The sequence below is a fragment of the Cygnus olor genome, chromosome 2, assembly GCF_009769625.2.
Source record: "Cygnus olor isolate bCygOlo1 chromosome 2, bCygOlo1.pri.v2, whole genome shotgun sequence".
NCBI lineage: Eukaryota > Metazoa > Chordata > Aves > Anseriformes > Anatidae > Cygnus > Cygnus olor.
In genome coordinates, this window is record NC_049170.1 from 150,547,242 (window position 1) to 150,560,482 (window position 13,241).

At 47.5% G+C, this 13,241-nt stretch overlaps 1 protein-coding gene across 31 annotated transcripts in view; it reads left to right on the top strand.

Moving 5' to 3' along the window:
* LOC121064915 overlaps positions 1-13,241 on the top strand; it is an 89,898-nt gene that overhangs the window by 17,120 nt on the left and 59,537 nt on the right. For 25 of the 31 annotated variants that reach the window (XR_005816782.1, XR_005816775.1, XR_005816791.1 and 22 more), the window contains one exon: positions 5-149. The exons of the other annotated variants lie outside the window; for them this stretch is intronic. The gene's annotated coding sequence lies outside the window, so the exon portion shown is untranslated. The remainder of the gene's footprint in view (positions 1-4; positions 150-13,241) is intronic. 31 annotated transcript variants of the gene reach the window in all.

A 13,241-nucleotide genomic window follows, 5' to 3' on the forward strand; every position in this document is an offset into this window, starting at 1 on the left:
TCAGTCACTGGGATTGCCATGGCAGCAGCAGCCCTTGGGATTGTGATTTCATCATGACAGAACATTATGTCGGGACAGCCCACACCGAGGGGAGGGTGCAACTGGAGCACCGACGAGATGGCAGCTGGCTGAGAGGAGCTCGTGCTGAGGTGAGCTGGGAAACCTGCAGGATTTTCTGGGGATGTGGAGGAGCTCTGCCCTGAGCACAGTATGTTTTGCTGGCAGCTTTGCAGCAATGGGGCTTAGGGCTCTTAAAGCATATTTTGCTCTTCCTTAGAAATGTAGTATTGAAAAGGCATCGTTTCCTACTTCTCCCCATGCAGACACAGGTCTTAGTGCACACATAGCATCTCTGTACCCCTCGTCTATGGTCTTGCTTCTGGAGCCCTGTGCACAAGTCACTCTTGCACCTATGGTGCTGAAGGCAGTGGGTATGCTGCCTCCCCTGTGGTCCCTTCCTTTTGTCCCAGGATCCGTGCTTGTCCTCAGCTGGGTGCCTTCCCCTGGCCTTGTCCCTTGCTGGCGCAGCTGGCATGTGGCAGCTCTCTGAGCTGACTCTGGAAACTTGGAGTGCAGCTGCCCTGCACATTTCTTCTTGCTGTTTTCCATGCCCTGTGCTTGAGCACCTGTCACCTTGTGTCCTGGTCCTGCCCTCAGTCCTCCCACGTCCCACTTGCTTTCTTGCTCATGGCAGGGTGGCCAAAGGACTGAGAGCATCCACTTAGTTTGCTCTCAGTGAGGTCCGCTGTGGAAAAGCTGCTGGGGTAGCCCTGGGAGCTGGCTGGAGGTGAGCCAAACCCTCAGTGCATACCTGGGCATGTGCGTGTTTACCCTGAGCAGACGAGAACTACGCTTCCATTGCTTCTCTATCTCACGGGAATGGCAGTCATGGTATAAAGAGGTTTTACTCTGCACAGGGTGTGAGCATGCTCTGCCTCCCATTTCTCTGTCTCAGGTACTTCCTTAGTTCTTGTGGCTGTGATATTGAAGCATCTTTCCAAAACTGAAAGGTGGTTTTAGTCTTTTCCTTAAAACAGTTCCTGAGCAGGGAAGAACAGTGATGGTAGCATATGGAGCTGACATATTTATTATTGATGATACCTTTAAATGATTAAACATTTTTTCCTTGCATTATTTAGGGGAATTAGGTTATTCATTATTAATGGAAGGATTTCTGTCTAGGGATTTGCGTGATTCATACTCATAAGTACCTTCTCTCCTCTCATTATTTCCTTCCTGTCTTCTCCCATCTCTTGCTTGTCCTTTTGGAGTAAGTGTTCATCCTTCTGTAAATGTTTTCTGCTGCCTCCTCTGTTGGTGTAATTAATCTGTGGCTGTTACAGGGTGAGGTGTTTCTCTAGACAGGTCACTAACTTATATAAGATAACACTTATGTAAGAGACATGCCAATTCAAGTAAGGAAATAATGTTTAGAAAACCTAATTACATATGAGAGCTCTTTCTAGCAAATATTATTCAGATTAATGTTCTTTATTTTACTGTCAGTGATACTGGAAGTGTGAAAAATCCCACTGTTATATGTGTTTGTCTTCCCACAATATGGTGCAATATTGCAGCTGAGTTTTATTGCAGAATAGGACAATATTAAATGATAATTTGGTTATGATAGAGCAGGATTCCCTGAGTGCATGAAGACATGAGTCAGGTTCAGTATGTTGCGGTGCTTCTGTCAGTGAAAAATGTTATTTAGATATTGGATGTGTCTGATGTCACATGAAAAGCTTGCTAATGCTGTCCTCAGGTTCCTTAATGTCTCTGAAAATCTGCACCTTATCTCTCTCGACTCTTCAGAGTCAGCAATTCTTGTCCTTACACAGGTGTCTGCTCATCTGTGAGAAGAGAAAAATGAACAGCTTTGCTCTTGCTATTTTTTTTTGGCTTTTTCTTGTGGAAATGGAGAGTCCCTCTGCACTAGTTATTTAGATCCATGTCATTAAAACACTTTTTTTTTTTTTTTTTTCCCCACATAGCAGAAACGGTGTTTTAAAGATGAGATCTGTATGTAAGCTTACCTGCTGGTCAGGACATCAAAATATGTTGGTAAAACTTGGGTTGTCTTCCCAAGGCCCCATGTTTCATGCATACTGAAAAACAGCACCTTTTAACTCACTGAAGAGAGCAAAATAGAATATCCCAAGTTGGAAGGGACCCACAAGGATCATCCAGTCCAACTCCTGGCTCCACACATGACCACCCCAAAATCAGACCACGTGTCTGAGAGCGTTGTCCAAACGCTTCTTGAACTCTGGCAGGCTCGGTTCTGGGGAGCCTTTCCCAGTGCCCTGACCACCTCTGGGTGCAGAACCTTTCCCTAACACCCAGCCTGACCCTCCCCTGTCCCAGCTCCATGCTGTTCCCTCAGGTCCTGTCGCTGTCCCCAGAGAGCAGAGCTCAGTGTCTGCCCCTCCGCTCCCTGTGTGAGGGAGCTGCAGGCCGCCATGAGGCCTCCCCTCAGCCTGCTCTGCTCTGGGCCAGACAAACCAAGGGACCCCAGTCACTCCTCATACATCTTGCCCTTAGATCTTTCATCATTTTTGCCCTCCTTTGGACACTAACAGCTTTATGTCCTTCTCACACTGTGGTACCCCAAACTTCACACAGTGCTCGAGGTGAGACAGCGCAGAGCAGAGCAGGACAATCCCTCCCCTGGCCCGGCTGGCAGTGCTGGGCCCGAGGCACCCAGGGTATGGTTGGCCCTTTGGGCTGCCAGGGCACACTGCTGTCTCATCTTCAACCTGCCATGGACCAAAACCCCAGATCCCTTTCTGTGGGGCTGATTTCCAGTCTCTCGTTCCCCAGTTTGTACATACAGACAAGGTTGCCCCGTACCAGGGACAGAATCCGGCACTTGCTCCTATTAAACCTCATATTGTTGGTGATTGCTCAGCCCTCTAATATGTCAAGATCTCTCTGCAAAGCCTGTCTACTCTCAAGGGAGTCAACAGCTCCTCCTAATTTAATATCAGCTGCAAACCTAACAGCTTGTTGAAGTTTCATGCTTCTTATGTCTTTAAATAGATTCTAATAGATTTTAATAAATTAAGACTTTGATGTTAGTTTTTTTAAATCATCAGTCTAAAAGCTGTTTCTTAAAGAAAAACAGGGTGTTTAAATTGAATCTTAATTGTTGACATGAATTATTTTGATTGAAACTGTAAAATGGATGGGATTTTTTTTTCTCTGAAGTTGGATAGCAAGGACAGAGGAAAGACGTCTCCCGCTAACATGCAGACTTGCTTCACTGACATTCGTAGTGTTTTGGATTTGGATTTCTGTCTGAAGCCTCCAGTAGAAGGTCTCTCTATTTTATACCCGTCTCATGTAGCAGCAGTGCAGAGTCTGGCCCTGGAAGACAGTGTGGTGGACAAGAGGAGGTGCCTCCAGGTGTGATGGGGTGCTAGGAACATTGATGTCGAAGGGCCGTGAAGGGTGAAAACTGCATCACAGAATGGCTGAGGTTGGAAGATCATCTAGTCCAACCCCCCTGCTGAGCTGGGTCACCCAGAGCATGTTGCACAGGGTGGCATCCAGGTGGGTTTTGAGTATCTCCAGAGAAGGAGACTCCACAACCTCCCTGGGCAACCTGTCCCAGTGCTCTGTCACCTCACAGTAAAGAAGTGCCCTCTCATATTCAACCAGAACCTCCTGTGCTTCAGTTTGTGCCCATTGCCTCTCATCCTGTCGCTGGGCACAGCTGAAAAGAGACTGGCTCCATCCTCTCGACACCCTCCCCTCAAATATTTATACACATTGATGAGGTCTCCCCTCAGTCTTCTCTTTTGCAAGGTAAACAGGCCCAGCTCTCTCAGCCTGTCCCTGTATGACAGGTGCTCCAGTCCCCTAATCATCTTAGTGACCCTCCTGTGAAATTGCTCCAGTAGCTCTATATCCCTCTGGTACTGGGGCGCCCAGAACTGGACACAATGCTCTAGGTGTGGCCTTACCAGGGCTGAGTAGAGGGACAGGATCACCTCCCTTGTCCTGCTGGTAACACTCTTCTAAATGCACCCCAGGATACCGTTGGCCTTCTTGGCCACAAGGGCACATTGCTGGCTCATGGTCAGCCTGCTGGCCACCAGGACTCCCAGGTCCCTCTCTGCAGTGCTTCCTCTATAGTATGCAGAACAGAAATAACCATTAAGTCAAAAAAAAAAAAAAAAAGAAAAAAAAAAAGATGGATGTAAGAGATTCCTCCCCACCCCCTTCATTCTTCTTCGATCTCTGCCTGCCTTGACTAATGTTTGTTTCTGACTTTCAGCCTCAAAAACACCTGTAGGAGCCTGAAAAAGGGTTAATGTTTTTGTAGCTTCTCCCTGTGCAGCTGCACCAGGGAAAACAATTTGCTGCTGCTTCACTTTGTTTTATTCCTGCCCTGCTAGCCCAGCCCCTTGTGCTGAAGAAGGTGAGGTGCTCTTCACGTGGCATCTCAGGCTTGCTGAAGTGCCCTTACACCGTCTTTCTGGGAAGAGTGGGGTAACAATCTCACAGATGCGTATGAACCTGGTGACGTAGTGAGTTTCTGAGTGGAGCCTGATGAAGGTATCACAGATATTTCTGTACTCCGTGTTTTGCAACCCCTAGCCTTTGGGCAAGCTGTTGAACTCTAATACACTTGGTTTCGCATGGCACCAAGAGGCTGTTTGCTGCCAATTGGCTTTTGCTGCCAATGAGCTCATTGCCAAGAACATAAGGATTTTTTTTTTAATATATTTTACCTAATCTTCCTGCAGAGGCTCTGTTTAATGTCTTAGCCTTGTTTGAAATGTGGAATTCGTCTGCTGCTATTATTATCCAAATGCAGAGAGGCTGCTAGGCTTTTTGTTTTGTTCAGTCCAGCAGGGATCACTTTGTGCTCGGTGTTTGTGCAGCACCGGCATGGCTGGGTGCGGGATGGGGCTGCCCAGGCTATGGAATACACAAAACAGTGTTTCTCCCCATAGTCCCCAGCAGTCTGTACTGCAGCTGTAATTCCTTTTTGCTTAAAAAATGCAAGCTGGGTGGCAGGCTGAGGTAGGATGTTTCTGGAGGTCTCATTCCCCAGGCAAAGTATCCTTCATCACCTGCAATGCTGAAAGCACCGAGTGGGGATGCAGAGCACAGTCTCTCTAGCTAGAAATCCCGTGTGACCCCACTGTCCTGCTGCTGAATTGCATTCCACTGAACTTGAACGTGTCCTGGGGGCACACTGGGTCAGTTCCAGACAGGTAAAGAAATGTAGATGCTTAGATGCTGATCTTCAGCTTATAGTCTACCAAGGTGGTGCTGCGTGGAGATACTGGGTCCTGTGGGACACAATTCACCTTCCAGGTGAACTGTCGGGGGTGGAAACAAAAAAAAACAACACATTTTTTTTGCCTCAAAAATGTACTGTTGAAAGAAATGGGAGTGGTGGGGTGTATCATAAAAAGTGCAGGGATACCTCATGGGCTTGATACAAGAGGCACCCCGGGGTTGTCCCCAGCTCTGCAGGTCCCCCCTGTTTCATGGGATATTGCTCATCACTGCCCAACAACTACCACCTCTCTAAAGCTGTGCTCCATCACGGTGTTTTCCCCCGTGCCTCGTGTGTAGCATTTTGAAGCCAGCCTTCCCTTTGGCCTCGAGTAACCTCCTGTTTGTATCCTGTTTAATGTGCCCCCCCGCTTGCCAGAGGGGCCGGCTGTGGGGCCGTGCGTGTTTACGGCGGTCACGGGGTTGTGACGGGTTCCCAGGCGCTGAGCATCCGAGGGCACGTGGCTCGGGCGTGCAGTGCTTGGCTGAGCAGAGGGGAAAGGGAAAAATATGAATTCGTAACCCTTGACTGCAAAGGGGAGTTAATGAGCGAGATGGCAGAAAGCCCCCCCCCCCCTGTTTTGGAGGGGAGCCTGAAATGATGAGGCTGCTCTGAGTCTGTGCTCTGGCTCTGAGCTGTGAGGCTGCGCCAAATGAATCATGGGGAGGAGGAATAAAAGTTTGAGTCATAATCCCTAATACTACAGAGCGGATTTGCTTTGTTATTTTGTTCCTGTGTGCTGAACCGATGTGTGGAGACGCAGTGAGAGCCCTTTCTCTGCTGTTTCATCGGTGAAAAATGCAGCCCTGGTCCCCACGGCTGGTCAGAGCGCAGCGGGACCCACGCTCTCCGTCTGGGTGACCCACCCCGCTGGGCAGTGCTGCCCCCAGCCACAAACCCACACCCCCACACACGGGGGCAGCAGCCTTGTGGCCCTGTCACTGCTGGGCACTGGGAGGGGAGCCTTAAAATACCCTGGTTTTGCAACTAGCACCTGTTCCCGGAGCTTCTCACAGTGATTTACAAAGGCTTGGTGCAGTGATGGCCACCCAGCACCCACAGCTCAGCCATATAAATGCACTGACGTAAACTAGCTATCACTTCCCCAGAGATGTTCCTACAGCTGCCTGCGTCTAAGACCCAAAAAATCTTTACATACTCATATTTTTATAGGATAGCTTACTTTTGGCATTTTATTCTCTAAACCAGTTCTCATTGTGCTTCTAGGTTCAGAATGAGCAGTGAGTCCTACTCTGTTGAACTCATTTTGATTAGACCTCCCTCCCCAAAAGATGTACATAAAATTAAAAGTAATTTAAAAACATATACCTGACCCTTTGCTTCCATTTGAATAGGGTCAGGAACAGAGCATTGAACCAAGACCCAGGGACCAACACTGTTGACAGCATGAGACACAGTGGATATCCCCAAGGATGTGGCCAAGAGAGCGTGGTGGTCACAGGGGGGTTAAATTTTGTCATGGTGGGTGGCGGAGCTGGTCTGCCCCACATGGGCAGCTTCTCCTTTGGAGCCAAGTTTTGGCTCTCTTGTTATTTTAGCTGATTAGATTAATTTCCTGGATGAAGTAAGTAAGTGACATTAATTATGTTATATTACCAATATGAGCTGCTGTTTTAGGCCCTGCATGCATTTAAAAATATTTTAGATAATTTCCTTTGCTTGAAGGTTAGTGCACAGAATTGAAAACTTGGGCACAGACATGCACACAGCGAGAAAAGAGGTGTGGGTGATATAAATTTCATGTTTCATTGGAATATGAGGCTGTTCTTTTTGCCTTAGAGTGTTCTTAATTAGTTTTTCATTATACAGGAATTGGTGATAGGATAAATGTTATCCCCAGAGAAAAGCTGGCAGCATCTCGGTTCAGTCATGGTAGGTGGGAGTTGCTGGTACCAGATCCAAGTTTCACTGCCCTTTGTACACCAAAAAATGCTGTGATAGATCTATAATACACAGTATGAAGCTTATAGGTTGTTTAGATTTTTTTGTTTGTTTTGTATCATTATTTTTCAGCCAGATCAGTTTCCTTATCAACATTGCTGCCTAACTTTAGGAAAGGAGGAAGCAGCATTTTCTGGGGGATAATTTGTTCTTGAAGCAACATATACGGGGAGCTGAGAAGTGTGAGCGTGGGCTAGTGGAATTGGTCCGCTGCTGCTTTGGGTGCTAGACATCACCTGTGGCTCTGCAGGCTGAGGTACCTGGCAGGGGGGTTTACCTGCTGCTATATCCCTTCTGCTGGGGCACCCGAAACCTGTTCCCAGGAGGAAAGAAGCTTCTGCAGCAAAAAATTATCTTTCTCTCTTTCCTTCGTCTCTCCCCTCCCCAGCCTCTACAAAGCTAGTTCTAAATCAGCTGCGTTTTGTCAGCATAGCTGGGGCTGTGGGTGTATTTTGGAGATATTTATATATATTCATTTTAATTTTCTTTTTCATAATTTTACAGGCTGCAAGCAAATCTTAAGTATAGATCAAGCCAAGGCAAATGTGAGATGTCTTGGTTTCTTGCCTGTGGAAAGGAGCTAGTATGCCTGTGGCTGTGAGGATGGGGAATTTGCAAGTCCTGGATATGTTTCCCCCCCCCGTGTGTTTGAGATTTAAGGGGGAAAGGAAGTCTTTGGATAGTAAATTGGAATATATATTTTGTAAATACTAAACCATTTCCTTGTAGGGAAAATCTTCACTAATTTGACATTTAATTCTTTAATTTTTTAGCCACCTGTAGTGATACAAACATTTTGCTGATCTGGAATGCAGACAAACCTTTTCCAAGTCAAATAAAGCACTTTGACATAGGTTCTCTATAATAACCTGCTTGATTTCTGCCTTCAGTCTCTATCTCAGACAGCCTGTTTAGGCCAACCCTGCTTCTGAAGTGATCTCACCCGTGATGATATGATGATAGCAACCCCTGGCATATGAGCAGGCAGGGACAGCGAGTAAAGAATAAATATCCATCCAGTTGGGCCTGGCCAAGGGTCTGAAATGAGAAGTGCAATGAGATCTTTGCAAAGATCTCTCCCCCTCCCATTAGACTAAATCTACATGAAATGGAGATGCTGATTTAATTCATGCATTCCTGGCATGTAGAAATGTCTAAATACGAGTGCATTAAAGCAGGTGAAATGATTCCAGCAGCTTTACTTGGGGGGAAGTGCATTATTGCTGTGAGGCTTTGATAGAATGAGGGCAAACTTGTATAAGATGCCAACGCTTCCTGTTCGCTCCGCATTTGCATAATTCTCAATGCCTTCACAGGGCTCCTCGCTTCCAAATGTTTGTCCAAACATTAAGTAATCCTCGGGAACCTGGGGCTGTCGGTGGCTGTAGTTTCTGCTGGGGAGGATGGGGAGGCTTTCGGATGGGGTTTTGCTCTTCCAAGAGACTGGCACGTGGCTGCCAGCGCCTGGGACAGCCCGGCCATGCACAGCAAGACCTGCCTAAGCTCAGGCTTGTTATATTTGAGAGTAAATTCAGGTGCTGCCTTAATTTGGATTAAAAGATCAAAAGGTAACTCCTGGTTATTCCTGAACAGCTGTGGCTGGAACATTTTAGGGGATTTACCCAGCTTTTTTTTGTTTGTGGTGGGATGGCTCATGATTTGTCCCCAGATAGTTGCCCCTGTGGGTTATGGTTGCTGGGGGACTGCCTGTGCTCAGTCTTTTACCCATGTAAAAGTGCCAGTGGGATTTATTTCAGCCTGGGTAAAGCCTGTGCTGCAGCCATGCCTGTATACAGCCAGGTTTTCCTGCTTGCTTGGCTGAGAGCCTGAAGGCAAAGCCAGGGTCCCAGCTTTACCAGGCACCTCAGATGGGCTCAGCAAACAGGCAAGTTCAGGCTGCAGAGAGGTGAGGGTGTCCTATCCTGTATAAACCCTCTGATCCCGTGAAAACCCTCTCAGTCCCCAAATCAGGCATTGCATTAGAAGGCAGTGGAGTACAAGGAATGAATCAATTCGCTCATACTGTTGTGTAGCAGCCACAGGGTTGTCCAGTAGGAAATGGTGTCACACATTGGCAAGGCAGCAACCGCATTTACTGCCTTAATTGAGGTCTGTTCATTGAAAATCTGCAGCTGAAAGGCTAAACTCTGAATGTTGTTTTTATCTAAACACACAGAGCTGAAAGCTGGAAACCTATCAGAGGTGCAGGCAAATTATCTGCGTGCCTTTGAAAACAAATGGCTTGGAAGAACACTTAGTGGTAATCTCCAAAAACATCCCCGAAAGAGATGGAAGTATTTGGGGGATAGGAAACTGGAGCATCTGCAGGGGGCTGCTGGACAGTGGGAGACATGGAGATATGCTGGGTGGTGGTAGGGACAACCTCTGTCTTAAATAGATGAAGATTGTATGGGATTTGTTGTAGCATGTACAGGAAGAACATTTGGTGACGGGTGAGAGTGGTGGAGCTTAGCTTGTCATTTAAGTGATGGCAAAGGCTAACAAAAGTCAGGCTTGGCTGAAAGCTTCTGTTCTTGTCGTGGGGACAGTGCTTAGAGGAGTGGGTAACATGCCAATGTCTCTGTCACTGTGTGTTTTTGTCCCTGGTGGCAGTTTGAGCTTGGTGTGTAATTCGTGTCAGTCCTACATACACAGCACAGTGCTGAGAGGTGAGTCCCTTTTCTGTGGAAACAGATTGCTTCTGTCCTCATTGCTGTGCCTGTAAAATCAGGTATATAATACTTCTTTTCTCTTCAGCAGCCTTTTAAACCTCTGGCTTGCTGGAGTTTCCTGTCTCGTGCCCAGAATGAGTTCCCAGCTCAGTGGATGGCTGTAACAGTCATGGCATGTAGGTGAGAGAGGACAGGAAAAAAACAACGAAGAGATGCAGCTGATGAGCGGAAGAACACGAGTGCACAATTCTGCTGGGACCACGAAGGCTTCTTTCTTACCCTCACGAGCAGCCAAGGGGTATAATCTCATTAATAAATTTATCAAGCTGCATCTTGAGGCTGATGGGGCCGCCTGCCCCGCTGCGGCTGGAGCGCATCCGGAGCTGGGCACAGTTAGGGACCTCTTTGCTCCAGCCTGAAGTTGTTCATAGACAGCTTATCCTCATTTGTTCTTGTGGCAATATTGTCCTTTGCTCTTTTTATCGGAGTGATTTAAGCTAATCTTATCCCCTCAGAGCCAGGCAGGTTAAATACAGCCAGCTCTCTGCCCTCCCTCGTAAGGGTGACTCCTCATTCCCCTTCTGCTCCTGGCAGCTCGCTCCTCTGGTGGGCTCTGTTTAAATGCATCCTTCTTGAACGTAAGCTCCCAAATGGGGCATCTTGGAGGCAGGGTATTCTGCTCTTACTGGTATAGCCTTGTATCTTCTTTAAATCTGCCAGAAATACTTTGCCCTCTGACATTTGCCAGTCGCGTTGCCCTTGAAGCCCTACAGTGCTGACATCCCTGGCATCTGGCAATGGCCATGGCACTCGGTGGTAGGGGTGCAGAGTTGGGTCTTCTAATTGCTAAAGCCTAATGCTTGGAGAAATGGGGGTGTTGATCCCAGTCCACCCGCAGAGCATGACAAAATTTCTAGTGGGAATGGTCTAAAACTGACCTTCCCCCAGCACTGGAGCCAAGCCCCAGGCTTGGTGTCTGTATGAAAGAAAAAGCATGCAGTTCCTAGAAGGAGCTGCTATTGAAACTTTATTTTTTTGTGTTTGAGTCTTCTTTTCTGGGATTGTTTGGCAATACAGGGTATAAAAAAGTACATTTAATTTGATGGCTTTTTTTTTTTGTTTTAATTGTGGTATCGATGACTAAGAAGATCCAGTCCTTGTGATCTTTTCATTCATAATAGACTTTCTGCTGATAAGATTAAAATTTTACTTCCAGTTTTCTGCAGACCAGCAGGTGCTTCGGTTATTTGTTTAAAGCATTTGCATCTTTTTAATGGGGATGACAGGAGCTGAAGTGAAGCACTGAAGCTTTCAGGCAGTGCCACGGTTCACCTGGCTTTCAAGGGGCCCCCTCTGCACCGTGAGTTTACAGCAACTCCAGCTACCCATGCAGTGAAGTCGGGACCAGCCCCTGCTGTAGATGGTTAAAATTGCCTTTTGCAGCAGGACGGTTTGAAATAGGGGTGTACTCTGCTGTAAATAAGGGCTTTATCTCTGGGAGAAGTTTATCTATCCAAGTTGTACTTTTGGTGGCTGTAATTTGAGGTCCGTCTCTCTGGCTTGCCATTAGAAATGAACAAGCAGTGCAGAACGGATGCTGACAGGGCCCTTGCTTTCCATGCTTCGTTTCATTTGTGTGGAAGGGAGGAAAAAGAAAGAGAAAAGCCAGCAAAAACAAAAGCAGAATTTCTGCTGCAGCTGTTCGAAACAATAAATGAACCACGATGTGATGTTGTGGGGTGTTTTTTTTTATTATTATTTTTATTTTTTATTTCTCATTTCCTCATCCAACTTTATTATTTCTCAGTCTTGGCAGAGGGAAGGACCCTTCTTGAGACTTGGTTCTTTGCCTCAGTGACTCACTGCAGCCAGGTGTACTCTGTTTACTAGAGTGCAGAACCTGCCCGTGCCTCGCTGCTTCCCCCCGCGCTGCGTGCCTTTCCCTTTGTGTGGGGTTATCCGTCCGGGATGGTCACGGGAACTTCTCTCTGCAGAGCCAGCACTTGAGCTGCTTAATAAGGGAGCCTGCAGTGCAGTCGAGGTCAGCCTGCTGCGTAACCGCAGTGATGTAATACACAAGGTTTTGACTCACGGGAGGTTCGCCTGGGGTGGCTGAAGTGCTTGCAGACCCAGCCCCACCTGTGCTGCCCTTCTCCTGGAGTTTGCTCTGGGACACGTGGGAAGGGAGAACATCACGTGAAGCAGCTCAGACCTTGCCATGCCTTGCAACTTGGCGTATTGAAGTCACCTGAAATGGGTTACTGGCAGCAGTCTGCTCTTTTCTAGGAAGAGGAATGAAGTGGAGAACGGTGGGTAGCAAATACCTGAGCTATATCACTGGGATTCACCTGTGGCAGGGAGCTAGCACCCTCCTCTACTGCAAGACGTGAAATTTTATCCTGGTGTGAGAGTCTGAGTAGGTCTGATGGGGCAGAAACACAGTAAGAAAGCTACCTGTGAGATAATTTATCTGCATAAAAATTAATATATATCTGCATAAAAATACATAGTTGGTTTCATCAGTGACCCTGTGGTTATGTGGACCTGTAAGGGCTGTGGCAGGTGGTCTCAGGGCAATGCAACCGCCGTGGTAGGGGTTGTCATCTCTGTCAGCTGTCTGTTCTGCTTCCTGGAGGCCGCCAGGCTTGCCACTGGTGGCAGAAGGGGAACTGCTACGGGTTGCAGCTGATGAATGAGTTTAAACTGTTGATTTAAGCTGGAGAACGCAGCAGGTCCTCTGTGTACGCCTGGTGGGTGATGGGGGGAGCTGGGTGCAGGTCTGCTCGCCAGAACATCTGAGGTTGGAGGCCGGATGCTGAGCAAGAGCGGTGGTTGGTTTTGATCCTGTCTGGTGATTCCTGTGTTACTATGTTTAAAAAACATCCATTTCAGTGCCGGGCTCGTCACACACATCACATGCAGGGTTCAAATTCTGTGGAGTTATTCCTGGTTCCTTTAGATACGCAGAGCTGTGATGCTTGCGTATACTGCCTAGCGTGCCTCGGGACATCCTAATGAATAGGACTTCACTGATGCAACTGGGGCATTTAAAGTGACGGACAATAAACTCCTGCAGGCTTCCAGGTTGTGCATGTCCACAGGGATACTCGAGGGCTTGGATTTAGAAGACAATTTCATGGGTTTCCAGAGGTCCATTGCTGCAGGGGCCTAACAAGGCAGAGGGCAGCAGGAAGTGATGATGTTAAGGCAGTTGAGGATCACAAGGTCTCTAATCCCCCAGTGCCCCACAAGCGGGGCTATTTATGCCTCTTCGTTTCACTGCATTAGGGTCAGAGGAGAATGGACTCCTGCCG